The sequence below is a fragment of the Manis javanica genome, chromosome 5 (genome assembly GCF_040802235.1).
Source record: "Manis javanica isolate MJ-LG chromosome 5, MJ_LKY, whole genome shotgun sequence".
Lineage (NCBI taxonomy): Eukaryota > Metazoa > Chordata > Mammalia > Pholidota > Manidae > Manis > Manis javanica.
The window spans coordinates 4,320,054-4,335,590 of NC_133160.1; the positions used below are offsets into that span (position 1 = coordinate 4,320,054).

Here is a 15,537-nt window from a genome sequence, read left to right on the forward strand (position 1 = left end):
CGCAGGCGCGAAACCGGCCGCGGGGGCGGGGCTGACGGGGGGCGGGGCGTCACTCAGATCTAGAGGCGGGGCCGGTTCGGGACGCTCAGCAATGAGGACCTTTGTCGCAAAGATTATTTACTCAGGGCCCATGGGGGCCAGCGGTTGTGTCGAGTGACTCACTCGGTGAGAAGTAATAGTAAACTTCCACTTCTCCCTTGCTTTTGTTGTGCCAGGTACTGTTAGAGATTTTGAATAATAACAAAGTACTATTTGTTGTATAAACACAGTGTTGATGGGTGATGATGTGAGCTATGCTCTGTGACATAGACTAGGTAATAAATAGAAATACAGTAAGCTACGAGTTATTAACTTTTTATTTTGTGCTACTCTGCTGAATGCTTTCAATAACAGCATGAATTGTAATAAATAAAAGCAACTGCATTAAATGTTCACCATGTAACAAACACTGTGCTGAGTCCTTTACTAATAGAAAAAAATATTTAGAAATACAATGATCACAAAAGTTAACCTGGTTCCTATCCTCTCACTAGAAACTGTTGGAGAGAAAGCCTTTTAATAACCGCACAGATTATGTGATTAAAAATTGCTGGGAGCCCAGATGTTTGGCCTCAAAGTACACTCTCCTTCACTATTGCCATTTAAATTTCATTTCATTATATAATGTTTACTACAGAAAATTTGTTTCTTAATGTATATATATAAATGATACATGTATGTAGATGAAACAGAAATAGCAAACAGTTAACAATGTTGACTGCATGGCAGGCATACTGATTCATGTCTTGTTCCCACTTTCCTGTATACTTGAAACATTTCATTATAAGAAAGTGTTTTTTGATAATCTTAGTCTTTTAACTACAGCATTTGGTCCATTTACACTTATTATATTTATTGATATATCTGGATTTATTTCTACCATCTTATTTTGTGCTTTGTATTTTCATGCTTGTTTTTTCTTTTTCCTCTCCTTTCTTGCTGCTTTAGGGCTGATATTTTTTTCATTCATTTTTTCCTTTTTCTTATACACTCTACTTCTGTTGTTTCAATGATTGCCCAAGAAATTTTGAACTGAATACTAATCTTATGAAAGTTCAATTTTTATATCTTTACCTTGCTCTCTTAAAATACAAGGACCTTGGAATGTTCTGACTTTAATTATCTACACCCTAAATGATATGCCTTCATTGTAGCCTGTTTTAAGGTTGCTCTTTTCCTTTTCATTCTGAGTCACTACCGGATTGTTTTACACAGTCGATGTCGGTTTAGAATCAGCCACACTGTTACCAGTTTCTTTGTTCATCTTTTTCTTCTTGCATCTCAAAACTTACAACTAGGGTTACTTTCCTTGTGCCTGAAGAACATTCTTTAAAATCTACTTCAGTGAGGGTTTGTTAAGGCAAACCCTCTAGGGTTTTGTTCATCTGAAAATGACTTTATTTTGCCCTTGTTCTCAAAAGGTATTTTGGCTGGTTTACTAGAGTGGCGGTTGTTCTCTGTCACCACTGTGAAGATACCATTCACACTAGTTTCCAGATCCCATCACTGCTGCTGAGGTTTTGGATGACAATCTCATCATTCCTTCAAAGATAATCTATTTTTTCCCCTGTTCTGGGGTTCTGTTTTTACCACAGCATATCTTTTTTTTCTTTTATCTTTATAGTATTTTTATTTTGAGAGGGCATCTCTCATATTTTTTGATCAAATGGTTATTAACAACAATAAAATTCTGTCTAGGGGACTCAATGCACAATCATTAATCCACCCCAAGCCTAATTCTCAACAGTCTCCAATTTTCTGAAGCATAACGAACAAGTTCTTACATGATGAACAAATTCTTACATAGTGAATAAGTTCTTACATGGTGAACAGTGCAAGGGCAGTCATCACAGAAACTTTCAGTTTTGATCACGCATTATGAACTATGAACAATCAGTTCAAATATGAATATTTGTTTGATTTTTATACTTGATTTATATGTGGATCCCACATTTCTCCCTTTATTATTATTATTATTTTTTTTTAATAAAATGCTGAAGTGGTAGGTAGATGCAAGATAAAGGTAGAAAACATAGTTTAGTGTTGTAAGAGAGCAAATGTAGATGATCAGGTGTGTGCCTATAGGCTAAGTATTAATCCAAGCTAGACAAGGGCAGCAAAACATCCACGGATGCAGAAGATTTCTCTCAAAACAGGGGGGGTGAGGTTCTAAGCCTCACCTCTGTTGATCCCCAATTTCTCACCTGATGGCCCCCCTGCGACTGTGCCTGTCTTAGGTTGTTCCTCCCTTGAGGAATCTTACCCGTCTCTGGCTAACCAGTCATCTTCCGGGGCCATACAGGGAAATGTAAAGTTGGTAAGTGAGAGAGAAGCAATATTGTTTGAAAAGGTTAGCTTTTTACTTCTTTGCAGATTTATGCCCTGTGGCTTTTATGCCCAGCATTTGTCTTGAGGTATCTTTACCACTTGTAAGAATTATGATACTCGGTAATTTCGATATGAGGCATGAATTCTACTTAAGGGTTGTAATTAGGAAGGAAGAAGAAAAGCTATAGAAGTAGCAGACAGAAGAAAACATGGGAAGATTGATTATTTCTTTGAAATATCTTCTTGTAGAGTAACATAAGCATGTATAGGTTTTAAACTACTAATTAAATTGCACACACACATTAACATAATAGGAACACAGCTACATAAGCAAAGCAGACCTACAATTACCAGCCATCTCCAGTGAAACCAAGAAAACCAGTTAGGCACCCTAGGCATTTGTGAAAACTTATCAATGATATGATGGATATTGTCTAACTGAATTTGAATAGTTTGAGAAAAATCAGACAAATTAAAATAACACATTCCTGGGAACTGTTCACATCCCATGTGTTCTTTTAACAGTAGATAGTCTGTAGTCACAAGATTTTGGAGCGCTACAACTTGCACTTCTCCTAATTCTTGGTTGAGTTCTGAGAGTATAGATCCAGTCAAATTTGTTGTTTTACTGTATGCACAGGCCAGCTTAGATATCTCCTTCTTCATTCCAATGGCAAGTGCAGGAACTGGTGAGATGAATGCAGCTACACCTGCAGCAGTGCCAGGATCTTTGTTGAAGTTTTTTGATGATCATCTTCTGGTGACTCTTCCAGAGAATGTTGATGTTGGAAGTTCTTCTTCATATCGTATCTTAATTCGTTTTCTGGGTAGCCAAATTAGGCTTTGGTCCTCTGTATAAACACAAACAAACCCTTTGCCCACACTTTGATAAGCCCTTTATATCATTGTGAAGAACTTATTGGAGATTACCACATAGGAACTGTTAGTCCATTCTTGGGTTCTGTGATTCTGCTGCTGTTTTGTTCCTTCAGTTTTTCCTTCGTTCTTATACTCCACAGATGAGTGAAATCATTTGGTGTTTCTCTTTCTCTGCTTGGCTTATTTCACTGAGCAAAATACCCTCTAGCTCCATCCATGTTGTTGCAAATGGTAGGATTTGTTTTCTTCTTATGGCTGAGTAATATTCCACTGTGTATATGTACCACATCTTCTTTATCCATTCATCTACTGATGGACACTTAGGTTGCTTCCAATTCTTGGCTATGGTAAATAGTGCTGCGATAAACATAGGAGTGCATCTGTCTTTCTCAAACTTGAGTGCTGCGTTCTTAGGGTAAATTTCTAGGAGTGGAATTCCAGGGTCAAATGGTAAGTCTATTTTGAGCATTTTGAGGAACCTCCATACTGCTTTCCACAATGGTTGAACTAATTTACATTCCCACCAGCAGTGTAGGAGGGTTCCCCTTTCTCCACAACCTCGCCAACATTTGTTGTTGTTCATCTTTTGGATGGTAGCCATCCTTACTGGTGTAAGGTGATACCTCATTGTGGTCTTAATTTGCATTTCTCTGATAATTAGCTATGTGGAACATCTTTTCATGTGTCTGTTGGCCATCTGTATTTCTTCTTTGGAGAAGTGTCTGTTCAGATCCTCCACCCATTTTTTAATCAGGTTATTTGCTTTTTGGGCATTAAGGCTTGTGAGTTCCTTATATATTTTAGATGTTAACCTCTTATTGGGTATGTCATTTACAAATATATTCTCCCATACTGTAGGGTACCTTTTTGTTCTATTGATGGTGTCTTTTGCTGTACAGAAGCTTTTCAGCTTAATATAGTCCCACTTGTTCATTTTTGCTGTTGTTTTCCTTGCCCGGGAGATATGTTCAAGAAGAGGTCACTCATGTTTATGTCTAAGAGGTTTTTGCCTATGTTTTTTTCTAAGAGTTTTATGGTTTCATGACTTACATTCAGGTCTTTGATCCATTTTGAATTTACTTTTGTTTATGGGGTTATACAATGGTCCAGTTTCATTCTCCTACATGTAGCTGTCCAGTTTTGCCAGCACCATCTGTTGAAGAGACTGTCATTTCCCCATTGTATGTCCATGGCTCCTTTATCAAATATTAATTGACCATATATGTTTGGGTTAATGTCTGGAGTCTCTAGTCTGTTCCACTGGTCTGTGCCAGTACCAAATTGTCTTGATTACTATGGCTTTGTAGTAGAGCTTGAAGTTGGGGAATGAGATCCCCATCACTTTATTCTTCTTTCTCAGGATTGCTTTGGTTATTCAGGGTCTCTGGTGTTTCCATATGAATTTTTGAATTATTTTTTCCAGTTCGTTGAAGAATGTTGCTGGTAATTTGATAGGGATTGCATCAAATCTGTATATTGCTTTGGGCAGGATGGCCATTTTGACGATATTAATTCTTCCTCGCCATGAGCATGGGATGAGTTTCCATTTGTTAGTGTCCTCTTTAATTTGTCTTAAGAGTGACTTGTAGTTTTCAGGGTATAGGTCTTTCACTTCTTTGGTTAGGTTTATTCCTAGGTATTTTATTCTTTTTGATGCAACTGTGAATGGAATTGTTTTCCTGATTTCTCTATTGGTTCATTGTTAGTGTATAGGAAAGCCACAGATTTCTGTGTGTTAATTTTGTATCCTGCAACTTTACTGTATTCCGATATCAGTTCTAGTAGTTTTGGAGTGGAGTCTTTAGGGTTTTTTATGTACAATATCATGTCATCTGCCAATAGTGACAGTTTAACTTCTTCTTTACCAATCTGGATTCCTTGTATTTCTTTGTTTTGTCTGATTGCTGTGGCTAGGACCTCCAGTACTATGTTAAATAGCAGTGGGGAGAGTGGGCATCCCTGTCTAGTTCCCGATCTCAGAGGAAAAGCTTTCAGCTTCTCGCTGTTCAGTATGATGTTGGCTGTGGGTTTATCGTATATGGCCTTTATTATGTTGAGGTACTTGTCCTCTAGACCCATTTTGCTGAGAGTTTTTATCATGAATGGATGTTGAATTTTGTCAAATGCTTTTTCAGCATCTATGGAGATGATCATGTGGTTTTTATCATTCTTTTTGTTGATGTGGTGGATGATGTTGATGGATTTTCAAATGTTGTACCATCCTTCACAGCGTATCTTTTAATTTATTGCCTTAGTCCCCTCAGGCTGCTGTAACATAATACTCTTGACTGGGCCGCTTAAATAATAACAGACATTTATTTCTCACCTTTCTGGAGGCTGGGAAGTTCAAGATCAAAGTATGGACAGATTCCATGTCTGGCAAGAGCCCACTTCCTGATTCACAGCTTACCATTCATTCTCTTGCTCTTTAGGTTCTCTGTTATCACGGCACTAATCCCACTCATGAGGCTCCACCCTCATGACCTCATCACCTCCCAAAGGCTCCACCTCCTCATACCATTACATTGGGGGTTAGGTTTTCAACATATGCATTTTGAGGGGATACAAACATTCAGTCTATACCATTTGTCCTGCTTGAATTCTCAGGAGGTTCTTGATTTGTTGATTGGTATCTTCCATTCATCATTCTGGAAAATTCTCAGGCAACATTTTTAAAAGTTTTTTAATTGTAAAATACACATAACACCTAATGTACTATCTTAACCATTTTAGGTGTGCAGCTCAGTGATTTTGAATACATTTGTGTTGTTGTGCAACCATCACCACCATCCATCCTTAGAACCCTTCATCTTCCAAAACTGGAACTCCATACCCAGTAAACCGTAAGTCCCCATTTCCCCTCCCTCACCCACTGGAAGCCACCCGTTCTACTTTCTGTCTGTGAGTCTATTCTGGTAACATCATATAAGTGGAATCACACAGTCTATGTCCTTTTGTGTCTGCCTTATTTCACCTAGCATAACGTCTTCAAGGTTTATCCACATTGGAGCATGTATTTTATATATAACCTCAGCCCATTCTCTCTCTCTCTTTCCTTCTGGAAGTCTGACTAGCAGCTTATTCAACCAATGTTTTCAAAGTGTAGGTTGTTTCCCAAGAGTTACTTTAAAAATCAATATAGCGGATTCTTATATCAGAATCGAGAAAGAAAATATTGGAGTGTATTGTATTATTTCCTGAGAATTTGTTTCAGTTGTATTTATTAACACAGCTGTACATATATCTTTGAAGTGATTCTCGAGTAAAATGCATTCATTACTGTGGGCTGTGGTAAGAGAGAGAGAGAGGTCCGTACAACGTTTAGACTTTCTCATACCATCCTCTGCATCTCTCTACCTCTCTGACATAGCTTGATCTCATCTTCATGGCCCACATTCTGGATATTTCTTCAGACTCTCTTCTAGTCACTAATGCTGCCTTGGCTGTTGATAAGCCTGTCCTAGGAATTTTTCATTTCAGTTTCTTTTTGAAGTCTATTTTGCCCTATTAATGTCTAAGTGGTCACATGGGCAGGTTTCTAACACTGGTTCCAGGCGTGCCCCTTCCACCCAGAGAATGCTGCCATTTGGGGTTTTGTGTCGGTCTCCACCATTGTCACTTTGGACACTCAGCAGTGGCAGTGGCCAGGTAACCTTGAGGAGGGCAAGTCCATGTTCTTGGGTCCATGCAGAGCTTTTACAGCTGCCACCATGCCTGCTTTATAGATAAACCTGGTAAGCAAGCAATGGCAAAGCTGTGGAAAAGACTGACATTCACAGGGGGTGTCCCCTTGGCCACCTGATTATTTCAGAGGCACAATGCTGCGGATGTCCTTGAGTGGGCATCCACTTGGGACACCAATATCTTAACACTGTGCCTCTCTTGAGAGGTAGCCACATACCTCCCTTGACACCTCCTTCTCACCAAATCTGGCTCAGCTATGTCTGCTCCTGGCCACCCACTGCCCGCAAGTCAGTGTCCATCTGTGCTTCTGGTTACCTCTCAGCCAAAGTAGACATCTAAATGTACTGCCTGAGACTCTGGAAAATCCATGAATTCTATTTATGTTGTAATTCTGCAATCTGCCCAGTTAAATTTTGAGTGATTTTCAGGAAGGTCAAAAACCTATAAGGAATTATTTTAGGACTCCATAGAATCTCTCTGTTTTGTGGTTTTTCTTTCCGTAATAGCTCCAGTGACCCGATGCAGCTACCCTACCCCAAGGTCCTGCTGGCTTTACTACTCCGTAAGTGTGACGGTCACCTGGCTCTCCAAGGGTCCTTGCTTCTGTGGGCACGACATCACAATCAAATGGAAAGATACTAACTAGTAGTGATGTCACTACATATTACCTATAAATTACTTGCAACCCGAAGTATGCTAAACTGGCTCTCTGGGGGAAAAATAACTCCGATTTGAAGTTTTTTCAGATTTCTGTGGTGCAAACTCTTCTACCATGATTGATTTTAAGCTACCTATGGGATGTCACTGAACACAGAGTTGGAAAGAGATGTGCACCATTGGCTCCAGCACTTACCCTCCTGTTTGTACTCCATACTCCACTGGCACTGCAGCCATGCATGATGTGGGCATGAGGATGTGGCAGCAGCAGTCCCTGAATCCCTCCTCTGAGGGTGTTTTCCGGAAACGCTCCTAGTACCAAGTACTCTATGAGTCAAGGTCCAGCCGGGAAACAGATTACACCAGTTATTTTGACAAAGATGATTTAGTATAAGGAAACGGTTGGCCAGGGAATGAAGAACTGTAAAAGCCCACCAGAAGGGTAATAGCTGCAGGAGGCAGGCGCCATTCCAGACGGGGGCCTTGGGAGGCTGTCGGGTCATTGGACCCCAGGGGATCAGAGGAAGGGCTTCGTCGAGGTGCAAGCAGACTTCTGAGGGTGAACTGACCAGCACTGGAGTCACTGAGGGAAGGCAGTGAGGCTGCTTCTGGGATTATCCTCCAAGAAGTTGGCCCCTGGAATGACTGCTTCCAGGTGAAAGGTCGTTGCTGAGGTGATACTAACAGGATCAGGAAACAGACCCTTTGTACCCATCCTGCCTTCAGGTCTTCCCCAGGTGCCTCAGCTGATAGAACCTAACAAAAGACTGGCTGCGTGGGGAAAAGTGAGGCGCAGAGCCCCAGCCCCAGCCCCGCAGAGCAGAGTGCCGAGGGGTGGTTTAGAGCTCAGAGAGAAGAGCTTCATAACACCACATCCTCTTTTAGTTCTTTAAACACAGTAGACATACTTATTTTCATAGCCTCTTCAACATCTGATGTGCGGATGGTCTGATTCTCGTTTCTGCCCAGGATGCCCTGTGTGTTTTATGCTTTTCCACCTTATTCATGAAATTTCTTTGAGGTCTGGTGTTCCAGTCACCACATAGTTAATCACTCCAAAATTTAGGGGTTGCCAACATTAGCAGCTGTTTCATCAGCATCAGGGGGGTGTTGCCTGGACTCAGCTGGGCAGTTCTCACTCGGGGTCTCTTTGGCTGAAGGAAGCCAATGGCTGGGCTGGGCCTGGAGTTTGGGGCCAACTATAATGTTGAAGGCATAGTCCCTGAGATCACCCTCACTTCCGACACCAGCTGCAGGTCTGGGAGCGCCTAAGACCGCCCTCAGCTGTGATAATTCAATAGCCACACTCACTGAACTCACTGAAAGCTGTAATACTCATGCTTATGGTGTATGAAAGCAGAAGGGTACAGATTCAAATCAGCCAGGAGAAGGAGCACCCAGTGCAGGGTTCCCAGGGTGGAGCTCCTGTTGCCATCTCCCTGTGGAGTCAGGATGCGTTCATCCCCAGCACCAATGTATGACAACACCCACGTAGCAGCACCAATGGGAACGATCACCTGGGCTTTGGTGTCTGGGGTTTTTACTGGAGCTCAATTACATAGGCATGATCAATCGTCCATGTGGTTGATTTTGGTCTTGGTGTTCCACTGATATCACATGACCCAAAGCCTCTACGCTAAGTCACACTGTTGATCTTTCTGGTACGGCCAGACCCTCCCTTACACTGTATGTGTATGACCAGCCAGGAGACTGGTCACACTGAGACCACCCAATATGATCTAAGGCCCTCAAGCAAACAAAGACACACCTATTGGTCATAACATTCCCAGGGCCCAGAGGGTGTCCCCCAGAAGCCAGGACAAAGGCCAGACCTCTCTTGGGGCAAGTCCAAGTTCTCTGCTTTACAGGTTGCAATCATGGGAAGGTGTACCCACTCCTATGTCACCTGGCTGGGAGGACTCAGCCAGCTGGGACACCTGCGGCTCTGCGGCCACCTCACCTTTGTCTATGTGCTTCCTACAGATGGAGGCTTCAGGTGGCAGGACTTTCTACGTGGCAGCTCAAGGCTTAAGAGCCAGTGTCCTGAGAAAGAGGCAGAGCGAGCAAGCCAGGCGGAAGCTGCCTTGCCTTTTCTAAACTAGTCTTAGAAGTGATGTAGGGTCTTGTGTGCACTACAGTCCATCCAAAGCAGTCAAAAGGCCTGTCCAGGATCAAAGGGAGGGGATAGAGACTATGTCCTGATAGACGATGTGGTTCCTAGGAGACCACATAGGTTAGGAGATATTGTTGCAGCCGTTTATGCAATATGCCATCTGCCACACCTGGGTGGAAGGTGGCTCCTCCAGAAAGGATCTGCCTTAGTTCCTGCCAGGTAGGGGCCAGGTGGGCCAGGGTAACTTCAAACCTTTGGAAAGGCTGCCCTGTGTTCATGATTCTTGGAGGAAAGGGCTTTTCCCTTCAAGTTGGACCTGGGGGCAGTATTTCACTGTACATTAAAGGATGCTGCTAGACTCCCCAACTCGGATGGGCCCTGACCTGTGTCTTCCATCCTATGAAATCCAAAATACAGAAAAGCAAAGCGCTTGTTCACGGACTGCAGCAGTTTCCTAGGACATAACCCAGCTCCTGGGCTCAGCTTATCTCTAAGGGTGTCACCTTCGCTTTCCTTCATGGCATCAAAGCACTCCTTGCACCAGCTCTGCAATGCTCTTTGGGTGTCTCATCCAGCATGTGAGTTACTTTAATTGGGAGGGTCACTCATAATGGTATCCCCCTCCATTATGTCAGAAATAGGAATCTTGTGAATAGCAATTTCATGTTAAAAATATTTTTATTGTACCCAGCTCCCAGATCTTAGTTTTTAGTATCATTCCCAAAACATAGAACTAGAACTCCCTGGGGAAAATGGCTGATTCTAGGATGGGGGCAGGGAATGTATGAGATGAACCTGGAGGATCTTATATGCCAGAAAGTAGGGAAGTGCTCAGAAGACAACACTAGGTACATGTCAAAGGGATGGTGTTGGATTATAACCTAAGCAGAAAATAAATATCCATGAATGATGGAATAAATAGAGTAGAAAGACAGAAGAATCCCAAAAAACTTATGTTAGCAATACTCCCCTCAAGGAAGTGGACCATAACTGTCCCTTAAGTGAGGGCTCTGCTGAGTAACTTCCTTCCATAGAGTATAGTATGAAAAGTAGGTAAACAGCAACCTTGTAAGGAGAGATCTGGCAAGCAGTGCCCCAGCCAGGTGATGACTGAGGAGGCATGTTGAGAGCATGACCTTGGCATGATGTAATAGGAACGGCAGTTCACTCCTCGGGTCTTCCCCCCAACAGCCCATGATCCCATGGAGAATACAGTTGATGATTCTGTAACATCTTGCTATGTTGATGGATGGTGACTGCACTGCAGGGGATGAGGACTTGGTAATATGGGTAAATGTTGAACCACTGTGTTGTGCATTTGAAACCAACAAAAGATTGTATATCAATGATACTTCAATAATTTAAAAAAGTCCCTAATGGATCCAGGGTGAGAAAACGCAGGCACCACATGTGTGTGGTTTTCTAACAGGCAGTCAGATGCTACAGCTAGTAATGGAATTTATATGTTTATTATTGGTGCGATTAATAATATTAAATTTATATCGCTTGACTGCTTGCCATCATTAGCGATTCACAGTAGGCCCATACGTCTGCATCGTTATCATTTAGCTAGTTAAAGCCCACGCAGATGAACAGAGGACGTAGCTGAAGTTTAAGCAGAGCCAGAGCCAGCAAAGCGCTGGGTGTCTTCTGGCTGGCCTTGGAGTCCCCTTTGAAAAATGAGCCCCGGGTCATTCATTTCAGAAACTCTCTCTCAAGTAAATGCAATTTTATTCCACTTGTTGAAATGCTCTCAAACTTTCTGGATCACTTGAGCCCGCACATCATTTGAATCCAGCTGATGTCAAAGAGCCTTTCCAAGTTGGCAAGATGATTCTTCTGTTCAAGGCAGAAGGGGAGGAGTAATTCGCCAGACACGATCATCATCTCCATGTACTACTGAGAGGCTTCAAAGCTTGCTATCCTTTCAGCACCTATACGGTGCTTAACAGGCCATTTAAAAAAAACTGCCGGGTGGCCCATGTTCGCATCTCCTATTACATTCAGAAGGGGATTTCATTTGGAATAAGTAATTGAAGAACAGAGAAAAGAAACCCCACAGAGATCCTGCTTCTCTAACATGGGGTCACCATGCTGGAAATTGGAAATAAATGAACGTGAAATCTAAATTCATGCAAAATATTGTCAGTGGGATATTTCACAATTCTGGGTCTGGACATTAATAACATATTCAGACAGCAAATCACCCTGCTGGTAGTACCTGTTTCTCTTTTTTTTTTTAAAAAAAAAACTACTGTTATTTATATGCACAGAAAAGAGGTGAGCTGCCCCCAGTGCTGAGCAGCTGATTGAAATGCTAATATCGATAATAGTATACAAAGGGCCCGGCTTCTGTGCCCTAATACTGTGCAGAAAGCTCACAGTGACATTCACAACCCTACAACTGCCTTCTTCAAAATGGCCTTTCTCTAATGGAGTGGGGTCTTGGCTGCTTTCTCATTGTATCGTCTATATATTTTAACAGATGCCCGAAGGTAACAATTCTACACTAACAGTATTAATAAAGAGAAGTCTAATCTTGTCCCGTTTCCGCCACCCCTTTAACACTAATATTTGGTCATATAAACTTCAGGCAAGCTTATTAAAAGGTGATCTCTGCATTCTTACATGGTTTCCTAGAAGATGCTGAAGTTTGTGCTGTAAATAAAAAGCGTAAGTGACCAGAGGAGGTCTGATGAAAGTCACAGCTAACAAAGTGTTTCATTTCAGTAAGGTGTTAGTCATCATCTTTTTTTCCTTTCTGCACTCTGATAAGCTGCAGTACTGGTCCTTTGGAAAGGGTATAAAGTGATAATTTAATACTCCTGGTGGGTACATTCTAGAAGGCTGATGATGCTTCTCAACCAACACTGACATTTTCGATGGAGAACCATGTTTTTGGATAGTATTGTCATAAGCCAAACAACAGAAAAATTTTAAAGGCTTTGCATTTTATTTTGCAATTTCCCATCCTGATGGAAATCTAGTTCTCCAGTTCTAATGGGGAAAAAAAACCTGCAATAAACATTAAGGTTGCTTGGAAACCTGGGCCCACGATTTAGTTCTTCCACGCTCCAAGGCAAGCAGCCAGTTGCTCGTGGAAATGGCAAAGTTATTTCATGCATGCATTTAAAACATCTCTGTTTGTTTTGGGTGTGCACTTATCTGTTTCTTCCTGTTTGGCACAGTCATTCTCTTTTTCTTGGCATCTATAAATGAGACTGGCTTCTGCAATAATACTATTTTGATAGGCTATAGACTAATATTCTTCTTAACATAGAGTTATTTTTACTGCCCCACCCCTTCTTTTTAAGAGAATTTAGGGCAGCTTGAAAAGGTTTCTATCAAATACCAAAAAATAAAATAAATGTGTACTGTAAAGTTCTTCACAATTGCTCCATGTCTGGCTCTATGCTTTTTACTGACCACGCTGAGGGGGTGTCTGTGCATGAATGTGTGTGTGTATGTATTTTAAAATGGAAAAATCAGACAGACAAATTTGACTTCAATTATCTATTCAGCCAGTTTTCATTACGGATCTGAAGACAAGATGCAGGGGGGTTCCTGATTTTCTTTTATAAGAAAAAATCCACACATTTATAAAGTACAAATATATATAAAGCAGAAACTGAAAAGGTGACATTTCTGCCATCAAAGTCTTTCTCACAGACAGCTACTGCTAGGAACTAAAAGTGCGTATTTCCAGGTTTCAAAAGCACGCCCACACATACGTATGTGCTTAAGTTGCTTTATATAAACGGAGTCCTACTCTACATACATAGTGAAGTGTTACCTGCTTTTTGCCTTCACTACGTATGGGGCACACCTTACAATTGTCATTTGTATGTGACCGTGTATTTCCTGTTCCTTTTCCAGAAGCCGTAACTCGTCTTGTATACTGCAGTCCCCAGGGGGTTGACGCGGCTACGTGTGGGTCAAGGGAAGAATTCTCCAAAAGGCTAGATGTGCGTCCCTCACTGGAGGGGTTTCAGCTGTGTTCTCTTCCCTGCCCTCCACCAAGGGCCATACAAGTTCACTGCTGCTTGCATGTGTGTTAGTGTAGGGGGGTCCCTTTGACTCATTCACTTACTACCTGTACTTTCTTTTTTGTGAACTGTCTCTCCGTGTAATGGGTCCTTCGGTTTCCCTTTTTGAGGGCTGCTCTTTTTGCTTTGTAGATGCTCCATCAGTAGACGATAGATTATAGATAGTCATCTATTCTGTTATTTATGTAGCCAACCCACCCCCACCACACCTTTTTTTTGTTCACCTTTCAACTTCATTTGTTCTCTTCTGGTAGATCTCATCTCGCAGCCAGACGGAAGGCCAGGGAGTGACGCCGGTCTGGGACTCTCCACCACGCGTGGGGTCGTCCTCCTGTCCTCCCTTGTGCAGCTCTAGCATTCTCTGCAGCGCTAGAGGACATGCACCAAGAAATACACTCCCTTTTAGGAACAATTAAAAAGCCTGCAAAACATGCATCAGATAGGGAAACGCAAACTCCACTCAAAGATACCACGGCACACTTGCTGGAATGACTGAAATGGAGCAGAATGTGTCAGGTGCTGGCAAGGACACTGAGCAACCGGTTCCCCTCTGGTGCAGATGGGAGTCACGCTGATGAACCACTTTACAAAACCGTATCTACTAAGGCAAAAATTGACAAGCCAGCCCACAACACACACATCTCCTCTGACCCAATATTCCTCTTCCAGGCATATGTCCAATAGAAATCTCCACTGGGCGCCAAAGATATGTGTCAGAATATTCCCTGTGGTACCTTCACAATAGCAAATAATCTGGTGACAATTCAATGCACACAGAGTGGATAAATAAATGGCAGTTTATTCACAAGTGGAATACTCTACAGAGAAGGAACGCAAATACCACATGCCATCTTGGATGAAGGAAGCCAGACCTGAGGACATGTCCTAGGGCTCCACATGGTACGTATGTAAAGTCAAAGGCAGGCAAAACTCACCTGTGATGTCAGAAAACAGGACAGCGACTGGAAAGGGGCACAAGGTGAGGCTTTGGGGACACAGATGATGTCTTCTTTTTTGCTCTGAGGGTGCCTACATGGGGATGTCTCCTTTGTGAAAGTTTATTGAGTTGTACACAAGATTTATGGCATTTTTTAAAACATGCTATATACTTTAGAAAAAATGCAGAAAACTAATGACAAATAGTTATTTTAACTGAATCAGATGAGGATCATCAAGGAGACGGCTTTCAAAAACTATTACACGTGAGCGCTTCTCTTCCTTAACGCTGTGCTGAATGCCAGTTCCGTGGAGATCTCGCCGGCACAGCGTATATGGCAGGCTCTTCCCATTTTACAGATGAAGGTAAGGACGCTCACAGTGATTAAGGACTTTGTCTAGGGCCACTGAGCCTAAGCGGGGCTGAGACGCAAACCGACGTCTGTCCACCTGGTTCTCTCCAGCTCATCTGAACGTGTATCGGTCATCCCGAGACAACCACAGCACACAGACAAATGTGCTTCGAACAGGGTGTTGGAGAGGAAACGGGCATGTGAAGCTGTATTTCTGCAGGAAGTGGATGGCTCTGAGGGATGCCAGGGTTAACATCAACACCAGAATGGAAATGCTAGTGTCTCTGATGAAATCTCCCAGATAATGCAAGATGAGGTAAAGCTTTTTTCCCATGAACCAAAGTGCCTCAGCATTCCTTAACCGGGGGAAGGAGCACTTCCTCCCAACACTCACAGGAGGCTTTGCAGGCTTGCCTCCAGCATCATTCCCCATCCTGACTATGGAAGGACCCAGAGAGGGAGAGGTATAAGATGCAGGAAGCTGGGAGGCCGGATCAACAGA

The 15,537-nt window shown here is 42.4% G+C and overlaps 1 long non-coding RNA gene across 1 annotated transcript; it reads left to right on the forward strand.

Moving 5' to 3' along the window:
- The first annotated feature begins 84 nt into the window (after positions 1-84).
- Positions 85-7,607, forward strand: LOC140849742 (uncharacterized). The gene is made up of 3 exons (XR_012131917.1): positions 85-215; positions 5,980-6,089; positions 7,437-7,607. It is a non-coding gene; the product is annotated as an uncharacterized lncRNA (long non-coding RNA).
- Positions 7,608-15,537: the final 7,930 nt, after the last annotated feature.